Source organism: Sapajus apella, unplaced genomic scaffold (assembly GCF_009761245.1).
Source record: "Sapajus apella isolate SASKATOON/1434 unplaced genomic scaffold, GSC_monkey_1.0 scaffold210, whole genome shotgun sequence".
Lineage (NCBI taxonomy): Eukaryota > Metazoa > Chordata > Mammalia > Primates > Cebidae > Sapajus > Sapajus apella.
This window is the reverse complement of record NW_022437150.1, coordinates 263523-275920: the sequence shown is the minus strand read 5'-3', so window position 1 is coordinate 275920 and position 12398 is coordinate 263523. Positions and strand designations below refer to the sequence as shown.

General features: G+C 34.9%; 1 protein-coding gene across 1 annotated transcript in view; it reads left to right on the top strand.

The window, feature by feature from the left end:
* Positions 1–12398, top strand: part of LOC116544217 — a 112709-nt gene that overhangs the window by 98615 nt on the left and 1696 nt on the right. The window lies entirely within an intron of this gene.

The following is a 12398-nucleotide window of genomic DNA, read 5'->3' as shown; positions in this document are numbered from 1 at the left end:
AAAAGACATTAGTAGCATGAAATTTGGAGGCAGACAAGTCTGGGTCCACATCCCTACCACATAAGTCATTAGTTACATCCTCCTGGGAATATTTCTCACTCTCTGTGAGCTTTAAGCTTCTCATCCATAAAATGAGTATAATAATGCTTTCCTGGGATAGTGGTACAAAGCGTAGACAAAAGGAACTGTAGTCATCCTCTGATGCTCAGAGGAAAATTATGTATGATTTTCAGAATTCTATATGTCCTAGGATTGCCAATAAAAATGGCCCTGTGAGTTAAAATTTATCTTCTTATTCCCTCCAAAGCTCCAATACCAGCAACTTTGACAACAGAGGTAATAGTAACTATCTGATGTGAAGTATAAATGTCATCTTTAATGTAAACTGACTGGCATAATGCCACACAGCAATGTGAATGAAAGTATCATATGATACAGGAACTCTGAGACATTCAGGGCAGAGGCTGTTCAGAGCCCTAAATTTGCTAGGTACTAATATAAGTCAAAGCTACCAGTTGAAAATTTCCAAAGTCATCTATCTTGCTAATGCCAATCTCTATTATTTTATTATTATTTTGTTAGTGTAAAAATGTAAATTTAAGGATAGGATCATACATTTTAAATTATTATTAAATGTGTGCTTTAATTTTTCTCACTTATTCTACAGTTTTCAGTATGGAATGGGAGGGAACGCTTTTATAGTCTCTCAAGTCCCAGTGCTACACAGCTGTCAATAAAATTAAGTATGTGGTATAGATATAAATTCAGATATAGATATAAATATACAAAAATACTCAAATCCTCAAGGAGAAAACCAAGTTTCTGAACACGTATTTAGCATGCTTTCATGTGTTTACGTAACGGAATATAAGATATTGGTCAGTATTCATATATGTATAAAATTACCTGAAATTATACAAAAGTGTTAAAAGTTGTTACTTCTGGAGAATGGAAATTGAAAGAGAGAGAAAAATCAGATTTTAATATTTAACTTTATAATTGCTCTTTCTAATTTTTAATAAATACTATAATGCTTTTTATTAATAAAAATTATGTATTATGTAACAACTTTAAGTAAGAACACATTCATATTCTATGTTTTACTATAAAGACAAGCACTGCTTTAGACTTCAATACTGTAAAAATTCTTACATGAATTTAGGCTTTTACCTCTTAACAGATTTTTAAAACAGAATCTACATTAATCTACACGGACATTTTCTAAAGACTGGAACGCAGGGACATTGGGCATTAGGCATCTTACTGACAAAAAACAAAACAAAACAAAACAGAGAGTTGCCATTCATTATAGGAATTCTGAAAAGCAGAACAAATGAAATCCATAGAAAGAGATTTCACAAGTTCACAATTTCCTTGAATGAACAAGTATTGGAAAATACCCTCTCTGTATAATTAGTGTGACTGCATGTCTCAGTTTGCCCAGGACTGCGAGTTTACTCCTGCTGTTCCGACACAATTACTAATAGAACCCCTCAATCTTCAGAAGGGTTCCTGTTTGGGTGATAAGTTATAAGGTCTCTCTAGCTGTAATATTGGAGATTGAAATAATTTTCAAATTATTGTCAAGAGCTACCTCATCACTGAGGGCATTGCATATGCGTTCTCCTAACTGGGACCAGTGGCCTTCCCTGACCAGCCCTGTATCTGGCATTTCTCTGCCAGAATTCTGCCAAAAACAAACTCTCCAAGAAGCCTTGACCTTGACTAACGAAAATTATAGAAGGGAGGAATGCAATTAATTTCTTGCTCTTTCTCACTGAGGTTTAGCAATTATAAATGTATTAAATGCACTTCTGTTATACGTAATGTCCATGATCCACAGCAGTGAAGTCACGAAGAAGGGAAAATAAAATACAAGTATTGGAGAAGGCAGGGGGAATGGCAACAGAGGGCCAGAGGGCAGTGCAGAATGAAAGTGCTGGGGAGACTGCAGTGCAACTCATGCTTATATTCTGCTTCACTCACTTTTGGGGCAAAATTTCCCCATCTTTCAAACATCCAGCAACCTCAATACATGTCCACTCTTAAAAAGAAAACTTCTGTTAAAAAGTTGAAAAATTGGCTGGGTGTGGTGGCTCATGCCTGTAATCCCAGCACTTTGACTGGCCGAGGCAAGTGGATCACCTGAGGTCAGGAGTTCAAGACCAGCCTGGCCAACATGGTGAAACCCCATCTCTACTAAAAATACAAAAATTAGCCTGTTGTGGTGGCACATGCCTGTAATCCCAGCTACCCGGGAGGCTGAGGCATGAGAATCACTTGAACCCGGGAGGTAGAGGTTATAGTGAGCCGAGATCATGCCACTGCACTCTAGGCTGGGCAATGGAGCGAGACTCCATCTTAAAAAAAAAAAAAATGTTGAAATATTATTTTGCACTCAGAAGATTCAAATAATTAGAATTGTTATTCTTATCACTATCATTGGATAGGAAGGACTTGCTAACAATGGAAACAAGTAGGAAACTTGTATCTCTGAAATCCTTGCAGATAGGCTAACTAATTATTTACCTGATTACACCTATGCTGATGGTGCCCAGTCATGGCTGAGGCCTCAAAAGGCCCCACAATGTATTCCTCTGATCCCTAAAAGAATTCTGTTTACAGCATCTTCAGAGGATATCATTCTCATTTTGAGTAACAAGCTTTCCTTTGATCAACATAGAAACATATTTTAATAATGTGAGACAAAAGGGATCCAACAGCATAGCAACTATGTTACAACTGCAGGTAAGAAAAAATGAGTATTAGGCCAGGTGCAGTCTCTCTTGCCTGTAATCCCAGTATTTTTGGAAGCCGAGGCTGGCAGATCGTTTGAGTCCAGGAGTTTAGGACCAGCCCGGGCAACATGGCAAAACCCTGTCTCTACCAAAAATACAAAATAAGCTGGGTGTGGTGGCATGCACCTGTAGTTTCAACTACTCAGGAGGCTCACGTGGGAGGATAGTTTTAGCCCAGGAAGTTGAGGCTGCAGTGAGACGTGATCGCATCACTGCACTCCAGTGTGGGCTGCAGAGACCCTGTCTCAAATAAACAAAACAAACAAAGCAAAAGCAAAAGTGAGTATTGTAAAAAGCAACAGTTGAAAAGGGTTATTTGGATTTTTAGAATTTTTATCTATACATAACTCAGGATATTTCAGTTGTATTATCTGAATAAATACAATCACTATCCATTTGCTTGTATATTCGTTGGCACTGCATCCATCATCTGATCTATCTGTCTACATACTGAAGTTTTTCAGCACATGGCTGACAGAGGATTCACAATGATGAGGTTCAGCAAAGTCTTGAAAACTTCATTTTAAGCTGTTTACTATGGAACGAGCATTGAGATAAGAAATATGACAAGAGCTGTAGTTTAGATGCTGCTACTAAGTCACTTCACAACTCGGCAATTTACTCAATGGTGTTGGGTACATGCAGTTTACTCCATTTTAACACCAGAGTTTTCTGTTTTCCATTTGGCATAACAATTGTTTGCTTCTAAGTTTTCTGTAATTATCATACCTCTGAGAATATATAAAAAGCTTAAAAAATACTACAGTGAACCCATGTTCCTGCTGGAGTGTAAGCATAAATACTAGAGTAATTTTTTTCTCAGACAACATTGCAATTTGGCTTAGATGAGACAGAAAAGTTTGTCAATTTTTTTGCCTGTTTTCATAAAAGGTTAATTTTTCAGATAGAAATCTGAATTTAGAGGTTCAGAGAGATTATTTTCACAAGCTAGCACATAGCAGACAGAAATTTCAAATCCAAGACTGCTCTGCTCTAAAGTTTTAATTTGCAGTAGAGATAACAAAACATTGCAAATGGCAGTATAAAACAAATAAATGGAATTAAGAAGCTGAGGTTGAGTCAAATTTTTCTCAGTGAGATAATGATAAACAGTCCATAAGTACTCAAAACACCCAAATTTTAGCAGGTTTTATATAATAAATTTCAGAAATGTGTTCTACCTACCTCTAGGTTAAGCATTAGTGATAGGATGATTTGTGTGTCCAAGAACCTTTGAATTCATATAGGATGAACTGGAAGAATGCAGATTCAACAACCTCCTCGCAAGCTATTAATTGTAAAACTGATATGGTGAAGTTTGTTCACTTTTCTCGTTTCACTCTGTAAGTGGTAAATTATGAGCTCTCCATTTGGGTTTAATTTAGAAAATAGGAGAATAGGTATAAAGCATTACAGATGATCACACATGCTTATCTAATATTATATTACCAAGTATGAAGGTATTTATTGGTCTTTCCAGAATTCTCCTCACCAGGTTTACAAAATAAATGAGAGGGTTAGGAAACTTTATTTCTGAATGTTGGCTGTGCTCTGGCTTACAGGGGAAGGTAACAATCCTCATGTGGTTTACGGTAATTGACCGTGGTATCTGATAGGAAGAGAGAAGAAGGAGATCTCTGTGATGTGATATTTCATTTTACTTTAGATTTGCTCCCTAATGCCCTTTCTCTGGGAATTGTCTCCTCCATTGTTTCCGAGACAAAAGGAAATCATAGTGTGGACTAAAATACCTTATCAAATAAAGTCTGGATTTTGTGCCATCAAACTGAGTATTCATTTCCTTTTCACCAAGTAAGTTCTGTCAAGCCACAGAAAAGAAAACTGCCCATTTACTCTGAAATCCCGAGATCAATATCTATGCAATAAATGGCTTCTAATTAATTTGATGTAGAAATATTTTTACCTTGATTTGCATAAAGTAGTTTTCTTTATATATCTAAATAGGTATCTTTTCTTTCATAGATTTTGAATTTCTAGGCTTAGTTAAAAAAACTCTTCTTCAGTTCAATGTAATTTCCTAGTTTTTTTTCCAAGATTAAAAAAAATGATTTATATTTTTATGTAGTTTTTTTCTATCCAGGGTTTGCTTTTATACATTCTAATATGTAGTTTTATCAGCTTTCAAGGATAAGTAGATGTGAGAAAATATATTTGTGGTTATAAAAAATGTTGGTATCTATATAATACAGAGTTTTTATAAAGCCCAAGAAAAATACAAATATCATAATTGAAATAAATGCTAAATAATATGACCATATATGTATTTATACGTGTGTGTATATATATATATACTGTGATCTCAGAATAGCAAATCTACATAAGATTTTAAATTCCCAAATATTCAGACAAATATATTAAAGTAGTAATGATAAGCCACTTATCAGATTGAAAAAACAATGTCACTAACAGTAACTCCTATTTTTAATGTTGCTGAAGGGAAAGGGCCACTCTCAAATTATGGGTAGAAATTTCAAAGTGTCACTGACATTTCAGAAATAAATAGAGCAGTTAATCTTGAAAATAATATTCTGTTCATTAACATAGCAGTGCCATTCATAGAAATATATCCTATGCAATAAAATTTACTGGTACATAAATCATAGAAACAATAATTTTTATTGTAGTAATTTTTGTGGTGACCAGAGTAGAGAAAGAAGTTCGTTTCTCAATAGGAAATTGACTAATTGCTAAACGTTCACTGCAAAGAATAATATAAGCATATTCCAAACAAATATAGGCATCAGAATGAGATAAATATTGCTAAGGATTTCTTCAGCTCTCTCACTAAAACATTCACACATTCCTATGTTTTCACAAACTATAATACTATTTCTAAGGCCACTAGGAACTGTAAGGTTCTCAATCACACCTTTCCAAATTTTCCTGTGCATTTGCATTATATTATATTATATTACATTATATTAACCTAATCCAGAAGTATATGCCAGTGATGTTGCTGAGTAAGAAAAAGAATAAATAACTTGATCTTAATTATATAAACAATAACTAAAATGCTCTCAATATAACTGTATGTATTGTATGCCTACCTGGAATTACATGAGAGTGAACAAGAATAAAGAAGAACAGTTATTAGCTCCTTCCTGTGGGCAATATGAAGAGGGCAGAGGCTGATAGCTGTGAAGGGAGAAGAAAGGGGCATCAGGTAAATCAGGGAAAAAGATTAAGCTGTAATCCACAAAAAATAATGTATACTATTTAAAAACCTTTCCAAACTAATATCAGTGTTTGTCTCTGAAAGTAAGAGTGAGCATGAGGGCAGGATTAGTCAGGGGAAAATGTTTATAATGTTTTATTTTCTTTTTTTTCCCATAAATGCTTATAATAGATAATTTAAATAAAGGGAATAGTATTTTGAAAAAAACAGAGGGCTAAACTAACGAGAAAATAAAGACAAATCTTTAGTTTGCAGAACTAACCAAGATAAATAAACTAAAAATTTTCAGTAGTCCTTAAAGTGAAAAATTAGGAAATAATAATGCCCAGTTATCAAGGGAAACAGGGAAGAATCTGTAGTTTAATAATAATAATAATATCAATGTTTACTATCTTTACAATCTCCTATACAATTGCTACACTTTATTTTTAAAATATGTAAATGGAGGCTTAGAGAGGTTAAACAAATTTTCCTAAATTAACATAATTTGTTAGGAAACCTAGATATGCTATGAATCTACGTTTTGGTTCATTTAAGTTTAATTTCTCCTGTTTGATTAATCTTAAGTATGATTCTTGCCAAACTCAACAGTCCCCGCTTACCCTAATTAGTAGAGAAAGATCTCTTGAAACAATGTAATTATAATTTCGTGTATTAATTTCTGACCATCTAATCAATTACCTCTCCTTATATCAGAATGAAATAGGCTTGGCTACAGTAGTATTTTAGTGATTATCCTTGGAGGTTGGATCACTCAGGCTTAGCTCTCAGGAAGAACCTTGTGTGTAAGGGGGAACTGGGCATTGAGAAAGACAAACCTTTAATAGTATATTAGGAAACACAAGTATTAAATATCTGAGAGACTAAGTAAAAATTTAAAGGTCTGTGGTTAGAGGCTTAGAGATAATCAGTCAAAAGTCACTGCGAGATGAATATAGTATTTGAAAAACAGTATATCAGAGCAAAACAAGAAAGAGTCTGGGCCACGGCCACAAATGTTCATGGGTATTTGTGCTTGATTTAATGCCACCTGAGAACATGACATGCTCTCAGGCAAGGACTGATTTGCAGTGGAAATTAAAGTAGAATATCCAAACCTCATTCTTAGTTTACATTTTCCCTTTTATGATTGGGAAGATCAGCAGCATCATTATGTTTAGTATGTGGTAGCTCAGATAAAACGTGGAGCATTCTTGAATTAGATGGATTTCCAGGAACTGATATTATGACTCAACCAGTTTTAATTATGGCCCTCAAAATTAGAGTGGGCATGATTCTGGAAGAATTTAGGCATTTTCATAAATGTAATCTTGGTATCTTAACCCTGTATGTTGGGTATATGTATGGCTCAGCGCTGGGTCCAGCTAGGCCCCCAAAAAGTAAAGATTCAAGAATGGAAGCTAGATGCAAATGTACAGGAAAATTTGGAAAGGTGTGAGATTGAGAACCTTACAGTTCCTAGTGGCCTTAGAAATAGTATTCTAGTTTGTGAAAACATAGGAATGTGTGAATGTTTCAGTGAGAGAGCTGAAGAAATCCTTAGCAATATTTATCTCATTCTGATGCCTGTATTTGTTTGGAATATGTTTATATTATTCTTTGCACTGAATGTTTAGCAAAAATTATTAAGTGGAAATAAGTTATTTCATGTATATAAATAATGAATGCACTGTGGAAAGGAAAAGTAATAAAGGAGAACATCGTGTTTCATATGTCTCTGTCATGCAAATTTGCCGAAAATTAGAATCAAACTCAATAAAGCAGGTGAGCCAGTTGTGTTTTCTGCAAAAGAAATTCTACAACAGCAGAAAGGCTGAAGATGTTGGCTCCCATTAAGAGGCAGGTGGATTACGGCCAACATGGTGAAACCCCGTCTCTACTAAAAATACAAAACTTAGCTGGGTGTGGTGGCACACACCTGTAATCCCAGATACTCGGGAGGCTGAGGCAGGAAAAATGCTTGAACTCGGGAGGTGGAGGTTGCACTTAGCCAAGATCATGTCACTATACTCTAGACTGGTGACAGAGCTAGACTCTGTCTCAAAAAAATAAATAAATAAATAAATTTAAGAATATGAGACATATTTCCCAGCTGTCAATTTGTTAGGGATTGCATTAGATAAAGAAAACTGACCTTCCCAAGTTCATTCCTTCTTCCAGAGGCAACCCATATAAAATAACTGATCAAAACAGTGTCATGCAAGTCACCCTTGCCTCAAATGGGAACGGTTTTGTCTGGTTTGTTGCTTGTATCATTTCTCCATTTTTCTATTTGATCTTTGGCTCTTCCTCCTTCAGTGGTTCTTTACCTATTGGAGATATTAGCCCTTTGTCTGTGCTATATGTTATGAATATTTTCTCCTATTCTTGTCAGTTGCATTTTGACTTTGTTTACAATATTTTTCCATAATTAAAAAAAATTGTGTAGACAAATTAGTCAATCATCAAGAGGAATTCATCCATTTCCTTTTGATATTTTTATGTTTTCAATTTTATTTAGATCCCCAATCCATTTGGGGTTTATTCTTGTATTGGGTGTTAAGGAAAGGATCTTATGTTTTTTAATGATGATCAAGATGATCCTGCACCAATAACAATAATTCCATTTGTACCTAGTTATTTCAGATGACATCTTTGTCATAAACTGAATTACCATATATATTTGGATCTAATTCTGGAATCTTTATTCTATTCCACTGGTCTGGTCATGCACTAATACCACTTTACTTTAACTATAGAGCTTTATAATATCGTTTGGAAGGGCCCGTGCTCCTTCATGGTTTTTACTTTTCTTTCATTTTGTTTTTCCATCTGAACTTGTTTCAGGCTAATACTGTTCTAAAGGTCATTATCTCTACCATATTTTATGTATTGTGACAGTACTACAAACACGTACATGGTGTTTACGACATGCCAGGAACCATTCTAAATGCTTTCAGGTATTAACTTGTTTAAACATCAAAATAAACCCTTTGAGAAGGGCAATATTATTCACATTTTTAAGTGAAGAAACTGAGGTATGGAGAGGCTAAATCCAAAGTAGAGATGGAATTCCAATTATGCCAGGAAGCCCATGTTTTTAAACACTTGATCTTTCTCTCTGTGGATCTGTATAACCTCAAAGCTAACTTTGTCTTTGACATGTGTGTATAAGATCTGGGGGAAGTCAGAGTCGCTTGGAGCAGCTTGATTTTCCTGAGACTCTGTATGTCTGGTTCCAGGTGAGAACTCTCTGAGTGTTGATAGGCTGGAGCTGCACGCGGTACCACACCAAAGGGTCGGGGCGGACCACAGGTAACTAGTGAAAAACCCTGAGGACAAACTTGAGATATTGACTTCTCCTGATGCCAGGCCTGACTGCTTATTATTGGATGGGGGAATATTATGATGAGAGGAGTGGAATTAAGTAGGAGGAGCTTATGAAAGCACACATCATGTGAAGGGGGCTTTGCAAAGCTTTCTCCTAGGAATTGCATATTTGTGATTCCCATAACAACATGAAACTTCTAACCTCACTTGACCTACTAGTCACGTATTAGACAATCGATCACTCCTTCCTTCTGGAAACACTTTGTGCTCTTTCAGGATACACCTGCTCTTGGTCTTCTGCTTGCTCACTCATTCCCTTTCTCTGGTTCCTCCTCATTTTCCTGAGGAAAAAAATATTGTGCTCATTACTCCCTCTGTTAGGATCACTCTCCCACAGAAGGGCTTTCTTTGCTTATCTCCATCAGATCTTTGCTTGAACCTGCTTTCTAAGGTCTTCCCTGACTTCCTCCATTTGAAATTGCAGCCCTTCATAGTTTCTCCCACCCTTCTCTGTTATACTTATCTTCATAACACTTATAAAGGTATTACTACCATGTTCCTTGTATTTGTCAGTTTTCTTTCTTCTCCACTAGAATGCGAGCTCATTGCTATGATGATTTTGTGGGTGTGTATTTTTGCATATTTTGTTCCAATACCTAGAACAATGCCTGGTGCATAGTAGGTACTAATTATAAATTTGCTGAATGGATAAATGAGGAAGAAAACCTTGAAAATATACAAAATGTAAAATAGGTGACAATTGGCTTCATGGCTGTTGTACTACCCATCAAGACAAGATGGAAAGTGATGTGATAATCTGATTAACAGTCACTTATTGAGCTGTCCTCTTATAGATCATAATTTAAAATTACAGTGAGTACAAAAGCACACACAGAGGCTTATATGTAATATTTATTTCTCTTGTAGTTTAAGCAGCATGGCTAAGAGATATGCAATTGTGTACAGTGAGTAGAATCCTGATGTTCTTGTGTCTAAAGCTCCATCTGCTCTGTCTCTGTAAAAGACCAGTCTGTAAGAATGAGTCATAGATTAGCAAAAGGAAGAATTTGTAGAGGATAAAAATGAAATGTTTCTGCTATTTTTAAAAAATTATGGGCAGTACTTTGTGATTACCATGAGAAGGCAGAACTATTAGAATATATTTGATTTATTTTACTTTATGCCTAAGTAAACTATTTCAACTTTATAAACTATCCTACAAACTAAGTAAAAGGTGATGCTGGGCCGTGTTAATGTCACTAAGGGCATCGTGACATTTTCTCTTGAGATCTGAAACTCATTACTCCCTAAAACCTATAATAGTGGTTCTAAGTTTTTCAGAGTAGAGTGTGATTAACATAAAGCTGGTGGGGGGAAAAATAAAGTTTTGAAGAAAATTAGTCAGAAATTCCACAGGGTGCTTCCAAAATCAGTGTATTTATAGGGATTTATACTCTGTTTCTTAATCTTCTGTCCTACCTATTAATTCTAAAGTAATGCATGTCTAAACAGTATAGAGATTATAAAAAATTAATATTATCATTGTTTTTAAGAGAATGATTCTAAAAGAATTTTTATTTATTTAGAAATGTATAGTATATACATGCTAGTAAGGCACATATTACAAGTTGTTTTCTAGTAGAAGAGATGGAAAATCCTAAGCCATGGGTCTCCAAATTCTGTTGGCTGAATTGATCCCTTTAATAAACATCACCATGGCCAAATATCATATTTTACTCAGTGTAACAAAATAGGAAGAATCAAATATATTCTAATTTTTCTGCCTTCTTATGGAAATAACAGAATATCATGCACAATCAAAACCAAACCAAAAACTCATTCTCATAAACCCTAACTAATCTAAATAAAATATAATATAATCCACCTGGATAAAACACAAGAGTTAGGGCTCAAAAAGAGGTAAATATGCACCTTGTATCTGACAATGATATACTTTGAGGAAAATACATTAGCTATGTGGTATATTTTCTAAGGCTTCTAGATTTACCTGACATTTCTTAAATTCACTGAGGGAGCTTAAATGAGAAATTGCTAAAACCGTTTTTTAATCCAGTTCCTAATGATACTGCTAGAAATACTCCCAAATTTTAGAATCCTTATTCATTTGTGGAAACGTTAACATAATAGACGTTTTCCCAAGTTTTGAGATGAGATCGATTCAAATGATATGTCAGATCTGAAGAAACATACTTGCCTTTAAGGTGGACATCCATTCATTTGACACAAACCACTCAAATCAACTTCCCTGATGACTGTTGAGGTACTGCTATCATTAATGTAAATGTGAATAAATCAACACTTGGGGAATACCCAGTCATAAAATTCTAACAGTCCCCCAGAATTAATCTTATTTCTCTCTGCCTCTCTTCAAGGTTTTCCTGATAACATATGGGAAAAGTGGGGATTAATAATCTTCAAACATTTTAATCAAGAAGTCTCCTTACTCTATTTTATCATTAACAAGTAATAATAACAAGGATCGAGTAGTAACAAAAAATTCTTCCCTCTATATAAAGCAAACACCTCATGGTCTTGCTTTATCTCCTTTTCTTGATTCTCTACTGCAAAAAATCTAAAATAAATGTCATTAAACTCAATTATATAAATGATTCAAAATGTGCAGAATCCACAGTTGATAATGGTGTTGAAGGTACTAAAGCTGGATAATTAAACAATTTATTTTGGCTCTCATTCAAGCATTTGGCACTAAAAAGCACACTGGAACTTTTCCGAAAAAAAGGAAGTGTTTCTTCAGCACTACTTCGAAGATCTTTCTTTTCACATATTGTTGAGGGCCTACTAAGTCCTTCTAAGATTTTTCTTTTCATATATTGTTGAGAACCTACTAAACAACGATAGTAAAAACTAGCATAGGAACAAAAATACCTGGTGTCTACATTCACGGCCAATATTTTGGAGCCTTCTGGTGATAAATGCTTGATTTAGAAGGACTTGAAAGGAATACATGTGATTGTCAATTCAGGAGGAATATTACACTTTACCCCTTCCCTCCTTCCTTCCTTCCTTCCTTCCTTCCTTCCTTCCTTCCTTCCTTCCTTCCTTCCTTCCTTCCT